General features: G+C 38.8%; 1 protein-coding gene across 12 annotated transcripts in view; it reads right to left on the bottom strand.

The window, feature by feature from the left end:
- The window catches only part of DNAH14 (dynein axonemal heavy chain 14), a 276008-nt gene extending 271608 nt beyond the window's left edge, over positions 1–4400 (bottom strand). For 11 of the 12 annotated variants that reach the window (XM_054694831.1, XM_054694834.1, XM_054694835.1 and 8 more), the window contains exon 1: positions 4249–4400. The gene's annotated coding sequence lies outside the window, so the exon portion shown is untranslated. The remainder of the gene's footprint in view (positions 1–4248) is intronic. The other variant, XM_054694833.1, reaches the window with a different exon arrangement.
- Positions 4401–18136: the final 13736 nt, after the last annotated feature.

Raw genomic sequence — 18136 nt, 5'->3', positions numbered from 1 at the left:
CAAACATCAACAGATACACCAAGATTAAAATCATGCCAATCATCTTTTCTGACCATGAAGGCATCAAACTAGAAATAAATCATAAAAAGAAGGCAAGGAACTCTCCTGCCTCATGGAGATTGAAACCCACAGTACTGGAAGACCACTGGACTAATGAGGAGATCTAAGAAGAAAATAAAAAATTCTTTGAATTGAATGACAAGTAGGACACCCAATTTCCTAAAGTGTATGGATGCAGCAAAAGCAGTAAAGAAGAGGAAATATATGGCAATAGAGGCTCACATCAAGAAACAAGAAAGAACTCAAAGAAACAACCTAATCTCGAAGCTCAAAGATCTAGAAAAAGAACAACAAAGAACCCTAAAACCAGTAGAAAAGAAATATAAAAACCAAAAGCAGAAATAAATGAAATCGAAACTAAAAAAAACAATACAAAAGATCAATGAAACCAAGAGCTGGTTCTTTGAAAAAATAAATAAAACAGACAAACACTTAGCCAGGCTCACAAAGGAAAAAAGGGAGAAAGCACAAATAAACAGGATCATAAATGAAAGAGGAGAAATCACAACGGACACAGCAGAAATCAAAAGAATAATCAGTAACTACTATGAACAGTTATATGGAAACATTTTCACCAATCTAGAGGAGATGGACAAATTTCTACAACTCTACAATCACCCAAAGCTAGATAAAGAAGAAATAGAACACCTAAACAGACCAATTACAAGCAGCGAAATTGAAATGGTAATCAAAAACCTCCCCAAAGACAAAAGCCCAGGACCTGATGAATTTCTACATGAATTCTACCAAATGTTCAGAAACGAATTAGTGCCTATCCTTTACAAACTCTTCCAAAAACTTGAGAAGGAAGGGGTAATACTACACATGTTCTAGGAAGCCAAAATTGCACTGATACCAAAACCGAACAAGGACAACACAAAAAATGAAGACTACAGGCCAATCTCCCTAATGAACACTGATGCAAAAATCCTCAATAAAATTTTAGCTATCAAAATCCAACAGTGTATCCATAAGATAATTCACCACGATCAAGTAGGATTCATTCCAGGGACACAAGGATGGTTCAACATCTGAAAATCAATCAACGTTATCCAACACATCAACAAAAAGAAATATAAAAAACATATGATAATACCAATAGAGGCCAAGAAAGCTTTCGACAAAGTGCAACACCCATTCATGATAAAAGCCCTTGAAATTCTTGGGATACAAGGAACATACCTCAACATCATAAAGGCCATATATGACAAGCCAACAGCCAGTATCATTCTCAATGGTGAATAGCTGAAAGCATTCCCATTAAGATCTGGAACAAGACAAGGATGTCCACTCTCACCACTGCTTTTCAACATAATACTGGAAGTCCTAGCCAGAGCAATAAGACAAGAGAAAGACATCCAAGGAATCCAAATAGTAAAAGAAGAAGTCAAACTATCACTATTTGCAGATGATACGATAATATACATAGAGAACCCCAAAAACTCCACAGAAAAACTAATTCAACTCATCAATCAGTTCAATAAAGTGGCAGGATACAAAATCAACATGCAAAAATCAGTAGCCTTCCTCTACACAAAAATAAATCTGAAGAAGAAGAAATCAAAAAAAAAAACATCTCTTTTATAGAAAACTATAAAACACTGTTAAAAGAAATAGAAGAAGACACAAAGAAATGGAAAGACATCCCCTGCTCATGGATTGGAAGAATAAACATTATTAAAATGACCACCCTACCAAAAGCAATATACAGATTCAATGCTATTCCAATAAAAATTTCAATGTCATTCTTCAAAGAAATAGAACAATTATTGATGAAATTCATATGGAACCACAAAAAACCCCGAATAGCCAAAGCTCTCCTGAAAAGAAAAGAAGGGAATGGAGGCATCACACTCCCAGATTTCAAACTATACTACAAAGCCATAATCATCAAAACTGCATGGTATAGGAACAAGGACACACAGACCAATGGAATCAAATAGAAAATCCAGAAATAAACCCACAGATTTATGGTTAACTAATCTTTGACAAAGGAGCAAAGAATATGCATTGGAGCAAAGAAAGTTTGTTCAATAAATGGTGGTGGGAAAACTGGGTCGCTACATGCAAAAGAATGAAGCATGACCACTACCTCACACCATGCACAAAAACCAACTCAAAATGGATTAAAGAACTAGACGTAAGACCTGAAACCATAAAATACTTAGAAGGAAATATGGGCGAAACACTACATGATATGCACATCAAAGAAATCTTTACAGACACATCACCCAAAGCAGTGATAGTGAAGGCAAAGATAAACACCTGGGACTACATCAAATTAAAGAGCTTCTGCACAGCAAAAGAGACAATAACAAAAACAAAGAGAAACCCCAACGGCTGGCAGAACATTTTTGCACACAACACTAATGATAAAGGACTGATCACAAAAATCTGCAAAGAGCTGATGAGACTCAACAACAACAAAGAAAATAATCCCGTCAAAAAATGGGCAGAAGAGCTAAAAAGAAACTTCTCTGAAGAGGAAATGCAAATGGCCAACAGGCATATGAAAAAATGTTCAACATCACTTGTAATCAGGGAAATGCAAATCAAAACTACAATGAGATACCATCTTACACCAGGGAGAATGGCACATATTAAAAAAACTAGCAACAACAAATGTTGGCGAGGATTTGGAGAAAAAGGAACTTTCCTGCACTGTTGGTGGGAGTACAAACTGGTCCAACCACTATGGAGAGCTGTGTGGAGATTTCTGGACCTACTAAACATAGAGCTTCCATATGATCCAGCAATTCCATTTTAGGTATTTACCGAAAGGACACAGAAACATCAATTCCAAAGAGCACCTGCACCCCTATGTTTATAGCAGCACTATTTACAATAGCTCAGCTTTGGAAAAAACCCCAATGTCCAAAAATAGATGACTGGATCAAGAAGATGTGGTACATATACACCATGGAATATTACTCAGCATTCAAAAAAGATAAACACATGCAGTTTGCAGCAACATGGATGGAGCTGGAAGGGATCATGCTCAGTGAAATAAGCCAGAAAGAAAAAGAAAAATACCGGATGGTCTTACTCATAGCAGGAATCTAGAAAACTTAAATAAGGGACCAGGAAAAAGAATAACTATAAGAAAGAAAAAATCAAAATCAACATACAACTATGTACCAGAGACACTCTATGGCAGGTGGGGGTGCCAAAATAAGGGGGTTGTAATTGTATGGGGAATATAAAAATAAAATTTAAATTAAAAAATTCATATAAATAGAATCATAAAAAAAGAACCTATGGGATGCAAAAATTTACAATAAGAGGGAAGTTTATACCAAATAGGCCAACACCAAGAAAAAGCATAAATATGCAAATATCCTAAATGAAATATTAGCAAATCAAATTAATCAATGTGCATTATATCTATTAATTTTGGGCCTCCCCAGTGGCGCAGCGGTTGAGCGATGGGTTGTGAAGCTGCCCGCAGCCTCTGCAGTGCCAGTTCGATCCCCGGCCTCTGGGTGAGGGTCCCACATAGAACGCAGATCTCTCCTGCCACCCGCTGCTCCCCTCAGCAGTGTACTTCATCAGTCTGCCTGTTCTACTCTCCCCTCTGGCTCTGGTGAATTCTCTCACCCTCCCGCGCTTCTGACTGTACCCAGTGCTTGTATAAATAAATAAATAAATAAATCTTTAAAAAAATGAAAAAGACTATAGAGCCCAGAGGCCACTTTTGGAAAAAAAAAAAAACTATTAATTTTATTTCTGTACTTCAATATATTATCTTGTTAGATTTATAGCTACCTCCATTAAATCATATATGTAATCACCTATATTCATGTTATACTACTGTATCTGCATGTATGTATTGATATTCAGCAAGCGGTGGCAACATTTCCCAAACAATTCAATACTGACCTATGCTGTTTGTTTGTTTTTTTTTAACAACACAAAACTCTCAGTAACCTAAGAACAGGAGCATAAAGAGCAACTAACAAACCCTTCCCTAGAAGCCAAGTTCCTCCTGGGTAGGTTGGCTCACAGTGGGTGCTCAAAAAATGCCTGCGGCCTGAATGCTGAAGGTGGGTGTCCAAGGCGTTCCCAGGGCTTTGGGAAGCACAACTTCTGACCTTCTGGTCCAGACAGCCCAGAGGCCAACACTGGACCAGACCGTGCTCGGGAAACACCCAGAAAGAGGTTGTGGAGAGGGGGTCCCGCCTCTCTTACCTCACCCGTGGTCAGACCTTGGGCGAGTGTGAAGTGTGATGCGCACCTGCTGCAGAACACCCTGAGAGGCAGAGCCAGGGGCTGAAGCAAGGGCCGCCCTTCTGCTGGGCCCCAAGCCCACCTCCCAGCAACCGCCACCAACCTCCGCTTGCTTCGAGTGCCCCCCCCCCCCACCCCGGGGAGGCGAGGTGGATGCTGGGACAGGGCGGGGCACAGATTGAGCCATGATTTGACCGGGGCCAGTGGCTCCTGGAGAGTTCCACCTTGCCAAGCCTCTGACCCTTAACCGTATTAGGGGTAAGAGGAAAGGGAGAGTAGGGCGGGGCACTTTGCAGCCCAAAATAGATCAGCTGTATTATAAAGACCCCAAAGTAACCTGTATACCACTTACCAGTCTCCCCAAATGTGACCTGAATATGAGAGGAGTGACATTGAAAACAGGAAGCTCTCAAAGGAGTAACAGATTTTAGGGTTAAATGGGCATGACCGATCCTTTAAAAGTTTCTGTTATTAGTAAGTTACTATACATGGAAATGTTTTAAAAACGGGTCTAAGAGATACAGGTATCTATCGCAGAAATAATTACATACATGTGTGGGGAAAACCTCTTTCTTCTTAAATGTCTTATAAAAATTTAGTAAGTCAGTACCCTAAATTTCATACACTCAACAAATATTTGTTCAGCACTTACTATCTGTCAGACAGTGAGCTAGTGGCAGAAAGCAGGAGGCCCTTTCTACAAATTTCTTTTTTTTCCAAAGATTTATTTATTTATACAAGCACTGGGTACAGAGCCAGAGCAGGGAACAGAACAGGCAGACTGACGAAATACACTGCTGAGGGGAGCAGCAGGCGCTGCAGGAGACGTCTGTCACGACATGTGGGACCCTCCCCGGTGGCCCGGGATCAAACTGGCGGTGCAGGCAGCTTAGCAGCCCAAGGCTCAACCACTGCGCCACAGGGGAGGCCCTCTACAAATTTGATGGGTACTCGGAGGAGAAGCAATTAGAGATTCGTTGGTGTCTGCTATATCTAAGATGGTGTTTAATTTAAAAAGATTAAATGTCCCACTTTTATATTAATAAGCTTAAGTATATAATCACTCATCATGTGAAAATTAAATTCATACACACATTGGTGTATGAATTTGAATCTTTTGACAAACTATTTAGAGGGTCTTAAGAATTGAGATGAGGAAAGATGTCACGTTAAAAGGAGTAATGATTTTGGAATTAATGTTATCTTATGTACCAATAATCATCTCTATTTGATAAAATTAACCCAAAATTTAAGAGTCATAATTTAAGAAAATATCAGCCCACAAGCTATCTAAAACAAAAAGAGATTCACACACACACTCACACGGTAGGAGACCTGCTTCCTTTCCCATCTTCCTTGTCTCAGAAATAGCACCTCCTCTTTGGGAGTCCTCCATAACACTGCCTTCTCTCTTGCCTCTACCCCAGTTCAGTTTATTTCCAAGTCCTATAAATTCTATCCATAAACTGTTTACTCTTTCCCTCTGTGACTTCTCTACTTAACTATAGACAAAGAGATGACTTTCAAATCAGTACCTCTGGGGAGAGCACAGATTTTCAGGTGTGTGAAAACACTTTTCCTGTTGAGTGCTACATCCAGAAACCCATAATGGTGCTTCCTGAACATTAAAAAAAAAATCTGTAAGAACTCCAAAGAACCAGTGAAAAAAAAAATAAAAAGATAAAAAAGAGACTGGTCACCTCTTACAATAATTAACCAAAACCTCTATAAACACATTGTAGTATCGCCCATCATTCTGTCTTTACCTGTATTAACAGTGAAAGTAGGGTGCTAGAAATGACAGTTATTGAGATGTCCTGAAATCAGATTACTGTAAAATCTGGACAATAGATTGATGGTGACTCTTTGAATGGACCCTTCTCTTCCATACTTATACAATTGTCAAAGAATTGCTCTTAGTAGAGAATATTACATGCAAAACAGGATCAGCAAAATATATAGATAGATAGATAGATAGATAGATAGATAGATAGATAGATAGATCACTAAATAGACCTTTTTCCATATATTAAAATGTTAACAATATTCTCCACCTGTTTATAATACTCATTCCTACCAGATTTCATCAGCTAGAAATAAAAACACCTTCAAACAGTAAAGCAGTAACTGTTAGTGACACTAATTTTTTTAAATGTAACTATTTTCTAGACCACCATTTTCAAAACACATTGGATAAAACCTGAGGACTGAAATGTTAGGTAACTTCTTTTGAACTTGTTCTGTTATGCTCTAAGTTAAAATAATTATTGAATTAATAATGAATTATATTCCAATTACATTCAATCTTTATCTTTATTTCATAAAATGTGTGATATTTTCTATTCTTTTTAAATATTCCTTTCTATATATTGAACCAAAATAGGTTAATTTTAGCTTCATATGCTTTTCTCTTTCATTAAAAAGATGCTATAGACATTTTGATCATAAATGGAGCTATTTTTGAAATAGTTTCTATAATTCTTACTTTAAAACAATGACCAGTATTTAATGACCACTTACCAAAGAAATATCATGCTTACATTTACATGTCTTCCTTCATAAGGAATTCATATTTTAACTATATATACATATATATTACATCCTTGCAATTTAAATAATGAGAAATGGATATAGATTTATTATTTATATAACTTAGAAAAATTAGTAAATTATATCTATATTATTTAATTTCATCTTAATTGATTTTAGCAATCTATTTCTTAAGTGCATTCATAATTTCTTCCCAGTGCTTTCTGTAAAAATTTTGACATATTTATTAATGATTTAATTTGAATTGAAAAGTGAAGTCAGAATTTATTGTGGAAAATTAGTCTGTTTTGGATAACTGATTTGACAGTGCTAATTATACAGCAGTCATTTCCCAAAAATTAAATGAGCTAAATCCACAGATTCATGATTTTGACAAAAAATACTATGAAATAATTGAAAATATTCAGTCTTTAAAACTGTATTCGTAAAAGTTAATTTAAAAATTCTCTATTTTCCTTATCTTTTCTGAGAACATTGGGTTATATGAGTGTTGGGAAAAAAATAGTACAATTAAATTATTTGATAAAAGCTTTAGTGATATTGTGAGGAAAATAATTCTCTGAAAGTGAGAAAATAAATGAGTCTAATGACTAGATAATCACACCTCAGAGAAACTCCCTCTGCTGCTACACTTATCCCCTAGGAGTAGGGAGACCCTGGGATCGAGCCATGGGTTTTACCCTTCTAAACTACATCTGTATATCTGGGATCTGAGAACTACCCCTTCAAGGGCCTTCTCACACCAAATGGCCCCTGGTGTAGAGATAGGGGGAGTGGGGAGTGGTGCTTAGAAGTCAATCTGAGAGCGTATGAGGCCATCTTAGGTGTGGGAGTTGAGAATGAGCAGAAAGGAGCCAAGTCTTGGGGTCTTTCTCTCACACTCCTTTACAGAACTCCAGCCAGTCTTAGAATTTTACATTTTAACCCAACTTCTGGGTGATTATGAAATGAAGTACACACATCTATAAGTGTTGTGTGTGTATGTGTGTATGTGTGTCATGGAACATAACTATACATTAACTTGATTTGAGGTCACCGATCAACTGTGGATTCCATATTTGTGAATTTGTCTACTCACTAATATTTATTTGTATCCCCCAAGTCAATTCTATGGTGTTTGTGTGGTCATCTGCAAATAGAGAGTGGCAACATGTGGATTGTGCAGCACGTGTCCATCCAGCTGAGGGAGAAAAGCAGCTCTGTGCTTTCTTCCTCCTGCGCTCATACTATAAACAAGTACTCTTTCACTGTTTATTTAGTGCCATGCTGTCTACATTTTTATGCCTTTTCTTTGTGATTTTGCTGTTTTAAATGGTCCCAAATGTAGTGCTGAAATGTTCCTAAATCTGTGATGTGCCTTACAAAGAAAATGCGTAAACTAAATAAGCTTTGTTCAGGCATGGATTAGCATGTTTCTGATTATGAGTTCAATGTTAATAAATGAAAATATTTATTACATATCTTTAAGCAGAAACACAAAGTGAAATTATGTATTTATCAACTGATAAAAACATTACAACTAAAGACTCAAAGGAACCTACTACTACTACTACTACTACTGCTACTGCTACTACTACCACTACTGCTACACTTAGTAGGGTCTCAAAAAATACCCAGGATAATCTCCCATCTCAAGATCTTAAATTTAATCACATCCATGTAGCCCTTTTTTGATATATAATGTAACATTCATAGGTTCCAGAAATTATGATACACATGGGGGGGGGCTGTAAAGAGAGGGGGATGATTAGTCAGCCTACCACAAAGATTATACATTATTCCTAGGAGGAATCAAACCAAAATTTGTGGAATTAAAATATAAAATATTATAACAGTATAACATAAAGCATGAATTTTATACTTACACTAACTTGAATTTTAACTCTAGCAACAAACTACATGATTTAGGTAATTTAATAAAATGTGCAAAGCTTTGCTTCCTGGCCCATGAAATGAAGATAATACTTCATCACACAGTAGCTATTAAAGATAAATGAGAAACACATGGCAACTACCATACAGCAAATACTTATTAAATGGTAGCAATAACAATAATACTTATTATTTGGTGGGATATGATAGTAACATTTGTTATTTGAAAGGAATATTAGGGGCTACTATCATGCCATTTTATTGAATTGTGAATCTGCAATTTAGCATCCTTATCACTTCTTCACAGTATTAATAACATTTAAACTACAGTGTAATTGCCAATTAAATTCACAATTGCCATCATAAAACCAGCTGTGCCCAGCACAGAAAAGGATGTACAGTCATTCATTACATAAGGGAGCACTGTGGGCAGGACCATGAAGGAACGGACCCTGCATGCGGGGTATATTAAGAAACAGTCTCATTCTGTTATCCCCCCCCCCAAAAAAAAACCCTATATATTGATAATCAAGGAAATTGGCTGTAAGAGTAGGAAAGATTCCATTAGACAAATGGCTATAAAGACAAAAATTGGGCTAAGATTCTTTGTATCCATCTTAACATTGGTACTACATGAGTGAGAATCTGTTAGCTCTCAAGTTAAAACTGAGAAGACCCAAAAACATTCAAAGTAATAAGTCTCTTGGCTTAACCAGGCTGGATAGATGTACCCTTACTCAAAGATTATTAAAGAGAAAGAAAATGCAATAACAGTAATATGGTATCTTTAGCAGAGACCTTTACTTTGAACAAGGCAAGTTTTAAGTTTTATATTAGTTGTCAATATAGCCTCTCTCAGTTCTGAATGTAACTTTCAGCATCAACAGTGGAATTCCTTTGAGAATTTCTTCATCAAATGGAACACAACATTTAGCTTTCTTAGTAGAAAGTGCTGGAGAAACACTGCTGAAGGGAGAGGGTCTCCTGCCTCTTCCTGTAGGATCTGGGCTTAGCGGTGCAGGTGTGCATTCAATAGCAGAACCAACTCGAGGCACAGATTCCAAACTGCCCCCTTTGTTACCTGAAGTGTTGGCCTGTCAATAGCCTTTCCAGGGCTCTCTCAACAAGGAAATCAGAGACACCCCCCCAACAAAATCCCACCCACCACCACCACAGTCCCGTGCTCTGAAGGTCTCCTATCCCTGGATGCCATACTCCCATTGCATGCCCACACCACTGGCAGTTGATTAGCAGCCTGCATTTCAGAGGGTGGCCTATTGCTTGTCCAGTTCCAACATGAGAAAACCAGAGAACTTCTCTGCTACTCATTGGGTTGAACCATAACTCTTCTCAAGGAACCCTTTCCAAGTTTGTCCTGCCTGTCTCCCTCAGACCCAGGGAACCTCAGAGTTTCCATATATCTTATAGTTACTCTTTTATCATACTTAATAAGCTTTTACATTACACTTCCCCAGCTTAACCTACTGTGTGGTTTCTGTCTCCTGATTGAACCGAGACTTCTACAAATACTTAATTGATGTTAACTACTTGCTTCCCATATGTGAGATTAGGTTATTCATGCAAAAACTGAGACTTCATTTCTAAGGTTTTTAAAATCTAAACACTCAGCAGGGCATACTCTAAATAATTAAGTAGATAGAGAAGAAAATTTTAGAAAGCTTCTGCTGGATTTTCTCAAGGCATCAAGAAAATATAGCCTTTCTGAAACATGATCAATGAGGCAAAAAAGTGAGTCTTCTGCACTACAGGCAGTAAAGAGTAAAATGAATACTGCAGAAAGTGGAGTAAGTGATGTGGCAGTCTTACCAAAACAGCTTTCCAAGAATGCAGAGGAAAGAGTGAAAATAATGAAAGAACACGACAGACATGCATGTTTAAAAAGTGAAGGCAGGAAGGGGCGGAGCAACATGGCGGCGAGGAGACGCTGCGAGTAAGATCTCCCATTAAAAAAAGTTAATAGGGAGGAAAAGCGGCAGGTCCCAGTGAGAACTGAGACAGGGAAGATAAACGGACGACTCCAGCAAACTGCCCGAAGAAGAAAGTTGCCATAAAAGAGGACGAGAAGGGAGGGAAGCGCAGAACCCTGCTCCCCTCCCCCGCCCACAGAGGCGGCACTCTCCGACCGGCAGAGACGAGGGAAACAACAAACCAAAACGCCCAACAAGAAAAACGGATGCAGCAAGTGGGACTGTGAGTGGAAAGGAACTATTTCAGCCACCACACCCCGTGAACGGGAGCTGAGGCGAACCCTGCAGGATCCGCCGCGGAGGTGAGCTCCAGGCGCCAGTAAAGAGAGCCCCGCCCACCAGGAGGAGCCCAGCACCAGCACACAGCCCCGGCCGCCCGGTAAGCTTGCGCGAAAGCGGCGCTCGGATTGCAGCTGCCCAGGGCCCTGCGCCTGCGACCTAGGCTTGCGGGGAGACGGCGGAGGCCCTCCCTGAGTGAGCAGGAACAAGGCGCCCAGGCAGGGGAGCGGGATTCAAAAGGCGCCATTCCCGCGCCACTGATCTGGGCTACAGCCCGCGTCCTGGAACTGAGGGCTTTGGAACTGAGACCCGGGCGGAGGCCCTCCCTGAGTGAGCAGGAACAAGGCGCCCAGGCAGGGGAGCGGGATTCAAAAGGCGCCATTCCCGCGCCACTGATCTGGGCTACAGCCCGCGTCCTGGAACTGAGGGCTTTGGAACTGAGACCCGGGGCACGAAATTAGGGGCGTGGGTTCCCCACGACGGTGGGGCACAAGGCAGACACAGCACCCCAAAGCCGTTGAGGTGTACCCTACCATCCCCGCTCTGCTCCTGTCCCACGGGGTGGAAAATCAGCTCCCCAAGGGCTCTAGGAGAGATCTCTGGTGCCACCTAGCGACTTGACCCCAGCACAGGCTACTGAAGGAGCTAGTGGCCAGCTGGGGAGTTAGCCCACACCGGGCCCCTTCTGAACAAGTAGTCTGAGCCCACAGGGAGAGCGAGCACCCACAGCCGGGGCAGACCAGGCGCGCAGAATAGTGTGCCTGAGACCAGAAGCGCAGGGAGTGTGTCCCACATCACCATTTTAGAACAGGGACATTTCTTCAGTAAAGACTACCTGCAGAAGGCTTCCTCAGGAGCCAGAGGTGAGCGGGGGAAGTTCGCCCACGCCAGACCCCCTCTGGCCTGCAGTCCAAGCCCAGAGGGGAGCAGGAACCCACCGCCGGGGCAGACCAGGCGCACAGGGGAGTGTGTCCCCACATCGGCATTTTAGAACAGGGACCTTTCTCCAGTAAAGGCTGCTTGAAACTGACAGATGACTCCTGGAAGAACCAGAGGGGAACAGAGAAGCCCACCCAAGATGCCGGCAAGTCCCAACAACACAGTGTCCCAACGCATACGGCAAATTAGAAAACAGACAGTAGGGAGGAGAAGAACCACACGCAACCTAGCAACTCTCCAGAGAAAAAGCACACCACAAAAAGAAAGCCAGCCCCCAGATTGCAACGACAATAACTTGGAAGAATTTCTGAGCCTTCCAGAAAGAGAATTTAAAATTGCCGTGATTAAAAAACTGACAGAAGTCATAAAGGAAAACAATGATAAGGGAAAAATAATCAACGATCAGAAGAATGCAATTGAGTCCCTAGAGAGGGAAAACAATGGTCAGAAGAAAGAAATTGAGTCCCTAAAGAGGGAAGTAAAAGAAATGCAGGAGATCAAAGAATTAATGGAAGAACTAAAGAATTCTGGGAAAAGCAATGAAAGCAGAATAGATGAAATGGAAGAACGAATAAGTAATCTTGAAGACACAGAAATAAAAAGAACCAAAACAGAGAAGGAAAGAGAAGTACGAAGGAAAAAGAACGAAGAAAGACTTCGGGAACTATCGGACTCCATGAGGAAAGGAAATATAAGAGTTATAGGAATACCAGAAGGAGAGGAGAGAGATGTAGGAACAGAGAAAATATTCAAAGAGATAATTGAAGAGAACTTCCCAAATGTGAAGAAGGAGCTGAAAATTGATATACAAGAAGCAAGAAGAACACCAAACTTCCACGACGAAAGGAAAAATACAGCAAGACACATAATAGTAAAGCTCCCAAGAATCCAGGACAAGGAAAAAATAATGAAGCTGGCAAGAGGGAAGAAACAGATAACATTCAAAGGAAAACCAATCAGGCTGACATCAGACTTCTCCGAAGAAACACTACGGGCAAGGAGAGAGTGGAGGGACATAGTCAACAGACTCCAAGAAAACAGATGCCAACCAAGAATACTCTATCCCGCAAAGCTCTCCTTCCTCTTTGAAGAAAGAATATGGACCTTCCCAGACAAACAGAAACTCCGGAATTTCATTGCAACTAAACCCCCACTCCAAAAAATACTACAAGGAGTTCTAAAGCCAGAACCTCAGAGCGACGAATAACAATGAAAGAAGGCCAAAAAAAAAAAAAAAGTTATTAAAAGAATAAATAAATAAAAACAAAGGAAAGACAAACACAATGGCAAATACAGATGTTAACATATCAATATTAACTCTAAATGTAAATGGACTAAACTCTTCAATAAAAAGACACAGAGTTGCAGCCTGGATTAAGAAACAAAACCCAACCTTTTGCTGTCTCCAGGAAACACATTTAGCTACAAAAGATAAAAATAGGCTCAAAGTTAAAGGATGGAAAACAATCCTACAAGCAAATGGACCAAAAAAGAAAGCAGGAACAGCTATACTTATATCAGATAAAACAGATTTCAAACTCAAAAAGATAAAAAGAGACCCCAATGGTCACTACATTATGATCAAGGGGACAATACTTCAAGAAGAAATAACACTCATTAACATATACTCACCAAACGAAGGAGCACCAAAATATATCAGACAACTGTTGTCCTCTCTGAAAACAGACATCAGAGAAAACACATACGTAGTGGGAGACTTCAACACACCACTATCAACAATGGATAGATCAACAAGACAAAAAATAAGTAAAGAAACCAAAGCTCTAAATAAAGACCTAGAGCAATTGGGCTTAACAGACATCTATAGAACACTAAACCCCAAAAAAACGGAGTACACATTTTTCTCAAGCGCACACGGATCATTCTCCAGGATCGATCACATACTGGGGCACAAGACAAACATCAACAGATACACCAAGATTGAAATCATATCAACCATCTTTTCTGACCATGAAGGCATCAAACTAGAAATAAACCATAAAAAGAAGGCAAGGAACTTTCCTACCTCATGGAGATTAAAAACCACACTACTGGAAGACCATTGGACTAATGAGGAGATCAAAGAAGAAATTAAAAAATTTTTTGAATTGAACGACAAGGAGGACACCAATATCCTAAATGTATGGGATGCAGCAAAAGCAGTAATAAGAGGAAAATATATAGCAATAGAAGCTCACATCAAGAAACAAGAAAGAACGCAAAGAAACAACCTCATCTCGAAGCTCAAAGATCTAGAAAAAGAACAACAAGAAAACCCCAAAACCAGTAGAAGAAAAGAAATAATAAAAACCAAAGCAGAAATAAATGAAATTGAAACTAAAAAAACAATCCAAAAGATCAATGAAACCAAGAGCTGGTTCTTTGAAAAAATCAATAAAATAGACAAACCCCTAGCCAGGCTCACAAAGGAAAAAAGGGAGAAAGCACAAATAAACAGGATCATCAATGAAAGAGGAGAAATCACAACGGACACAGCAGAAATCAAAAGAATAATCAGTAACTACTATGAACAGTTATATGGAAACAAGTTTAACAATCTAGAGGAGATGGACAAATTCCTACAACTCTACAATCACCCAAAGCTAGATAAAGAAGAAATAGAACACCTAAACAGACCAATTACAATTAGCGAAATTGAAATGGTAATCAAAAACCTCCCAAAAACAAAAGCCCAGGACCTGATGGATTTACAAATGAATTCTACCAAACATTCAGAGACGAATTAGTGCCTATCCTTCACAAACTCTTCCAAAAAATTGAGAAGGAAGGGACAATACCAAACACGTTCTATGAAGCCAACATTACACTAATACCAAAACCGAACAAGGACAACACAAAAAAGGAAAACTACAGGCCAATCTCCCTAATGAACACTGATGCAAAAATCCTCAATAAAATTTTAGCTATCAGAATCCAACAATGTATCCATAAGATAATTCACCACGACCAAGTTGGATTCATTCCAGGGGCACAAGGATGGTTTAACATCCGAAAATCAATCAACGTTATCCAACACATCAACAAAAAGAAATATAAAAACCATATGATAATATCAATAGATGCTGAGAAAGCTTTCGACAAAGTGCAACACCCATTCATGATAAAAGCCCTTGAAGTTCTTGGGATACAAGGAACATACCTCAACATCATAAAGGCCATCTATGACAAGCCAACAGCCAGTATCATTCTCAATGGTGAAAAGCTGAAAGCAATTCCATTAAGATCTGGAACAAGACAAGGATGTCCACTCTCACCATTGCTTTTCAATATAATACTGGAAGTCCTAGCCAGGGCAATAAGACAAGAGAAAGACATCCAAGGAATCCAAATAGGAAAAGAAGAAGTCAAACTATCACTATTTGCAGACGATATGATATTATACATAGAGAACCCCAAAACTCCACAGAAAAGCTAATTCAACTCATCAATCAGTTCAGTAAAGTGGCAGGATACAAAATCAACACGCAAAAGTCAGTAGCCTTCCTATACACAAACAATAAATCTGAAGAAGAAGAAATCGAAAAGACCATCCCTTTTGTTATTGAAACAAAAAAAATCAAATATTTGAGAATAAATCTAACAAAAGAGGTAAAGGACCTATACAAAGAAAACTATAAAACACTGTTAAAAGAAATAGAAGAAGACACAAAGAAATGGAGAGACATCCCCTGCTCATGGATTGGAAGAATAAACATTATTAAAATGGCCATCCTTCCAAAAGCAATATACAGATTCAATGCTATTCCAATCAAAATTTCAATGTCATTCTTCAAAGAAATAGAAAAATTATTGATGAAATTCATATGGAATCACAAAAAACCCCGAATAGCCAAAGCTCTCCTGAAAAAAAAAGAAGGGAATGGAGGCATCAGACTCCCAGACTTCAAACTATACTACAAAGCCATAATCATCAAAACTGCATGGTATTGGAACAAGAACAGACATACAGACCAATGGAATCGAATAGAAAATCCAGAAATAAACCCACAGATTTATGGTCAACTAATCTTTGACAAAGGAGCAAAGACTATGCATTGGAGCAAAGAAAGTTTGTTCAATAAATGGTGCTGGGAAAACTGGGTCGCTACATGCAAAAGAATGAAGCTTGACCACCACCTCACACCATACACAAAAATCAACTCAAAATGGATTAAAGAACTAGACATAAGACCTGAAACCATAAAATATATAGAAGGAAATATAGGCGAAACACTACGTGATTTGCACATCAAAGACATCTTTACAGACACATCACCCAAAGCAGTGATAGTGAAGGCAAAGATAAACAGCTGGGACTACATCAAATTAAAGAGCTTTTGCACAGCAAAAGAGACAATAACAAAAACAAAGAGAAACCCCACCAACTGGGAGAACATTTTTGCACCCAACACTAATGATAAAGGACTGATCACAAAAATCTGCAAAGAGCTGATGAGACTCAACAACAACAAAGAAAATAATCCAGTCAAAAAATGGGCAGAAGAGCTTAAAAGAAACTTCTCTGAAGAGGAAATGCAAATGGCCAACAGGCATATGAAAAAATGTTCAACATCACTTGTCATCAGGGAAATGCAAATCAAAACTACCATGAGATACCATCTTACACCAGTGAGAATGGCACATATTAAAAAAACTAGCAACAACAAATGTTGGCGAGGGTGTGGAGAAAAAGGAACTCTTCTGCACTGTTGGTGGGAGTGCAAACTGGTCCAACCACTGTGGAAAGCTGTGTGGAGATTTCTGGACCTACTAAACATAGAGCTTCCATATGACCCAGCAATTCCACTCCTAGGTATTTACCCAAAGGACACAGAAACATCAATTCCAAAGAACACCTGCACCCCTATGTTTATAGCAGCACTGTTTACAATAGCTAAGCTTTGGAAACAACCCAAATGCCCAAAAATAGATGACTGGATCAAGAAGATGTGGTACATATATACCATGGAATATTACTCAGCATTCAAAAAAGATAAACACATGCAATTTGCTGCAACATGGATGGCGCTGGAAGGGATCATGCTCAGCGAAATAAGCCAAAAAGAAAAAGAAAAATACCGGATGGTCTCACTCATAGCAGGAATCTAGAAAACTTAAATAATGGACCAGGAAAATGAAAAACTATAAGAAAGTGAAAATCAAAATCAACAAAAAACTATGAACCAGAGACACTTTTAGGGGGGCGGGGGCGGGAGGGGAGGGATTGGGGTCAGAATGGGGGGCGGCAATTGTATGGGGAATATAACAATAAAATTTATAAAAAAAAAAAAAATAAAAATAAAAAGTGAAGGCAGACCCACAAAATTTAGATCTTCTCAGAGAAGTACAGAGGTTCCAGAATAAGTTCATTTCGTTCAGCAACATTGCACTATAACACTGGTAAGAAATAAAGAATCCAGATCTACATTGAATGAAATAATGTTATGAGGACCTGCTTTTATTATTCACCATTTCACTTAAAGTTGCAGTTCCCAAGAACCTATTGTCCATGTTAAGTGAGGACTCACATAATTAGAATAATGGGGTCCAAAGTACTCAGCAGACATTCTCTAAGAAGAAATTGAGACTTACCACTCACTGAGGAAATTTTTAGAATTAACATTAATGCTCATGGCACCTTTTTTGCACTGTGGTATCTGCCAGAACTACACTGAATCACATTTAAAATCACAGGTTCTTTCATGCATTAGCTCTATAACTACCAACCCTCAATCTCTGAGTCTCTGTTTTATATGTACTCTCTAACTTACGTCTCTCTAAAGTAATTTCTCTACCTTAAAATGTTATTACAGGATGATACAAATAAGAACCTAACTGAAAATAGCTACAAAATGTCCCCTGAATACAAATCTTTATATCTCTTTGTGAATCCAAATATTTGACCAAAAAACACATCTATTTCCTTTGTGTCTCCTGAGTTCCCTAGCAATTAAGGCACTTTATAAATTTTACTAAGCATATTTAATTTAAAACAAAGGCCAAGGTAATAATATCTAAATTTATCCAACATTCACAAAAGGAACAATGGGTTTCATACCGACTGGAAAATTGTAAATGAAAAGAATGTTTTTGTGCATGTGTTTGTAAAAAGAAAAGAATGCACTTACTATTGTTACTTAGTTTAATTTAAATGTTTACAAGACAATGAACATTAAGTAATTTTAGTGTGGAAATTAAATTTTGCTAATGTCCTCTATCCT

Source organism: Talpa occidentalis, unplaced genomic scaffold (assembly GCF_014898055.3).
Source record: "Talpa occidentalis isolate TD23 unplaced genomic scaffold, MPIMG_talOcc4v2.1 talOcc4.14, whole genome shotgun sequence".
Taxonomy (NCBI): domain Eukaryota; kingdom Metazoa; phylum Chordata; class Mammalia; order Eulipotyphla; family Talpidae; genus Talpa; species Talpa occidentalis.
Note: the sequence above shows the minus strand (reverse complement) of the source record. Positions and strands in the feature narration are given on the sequence as shown.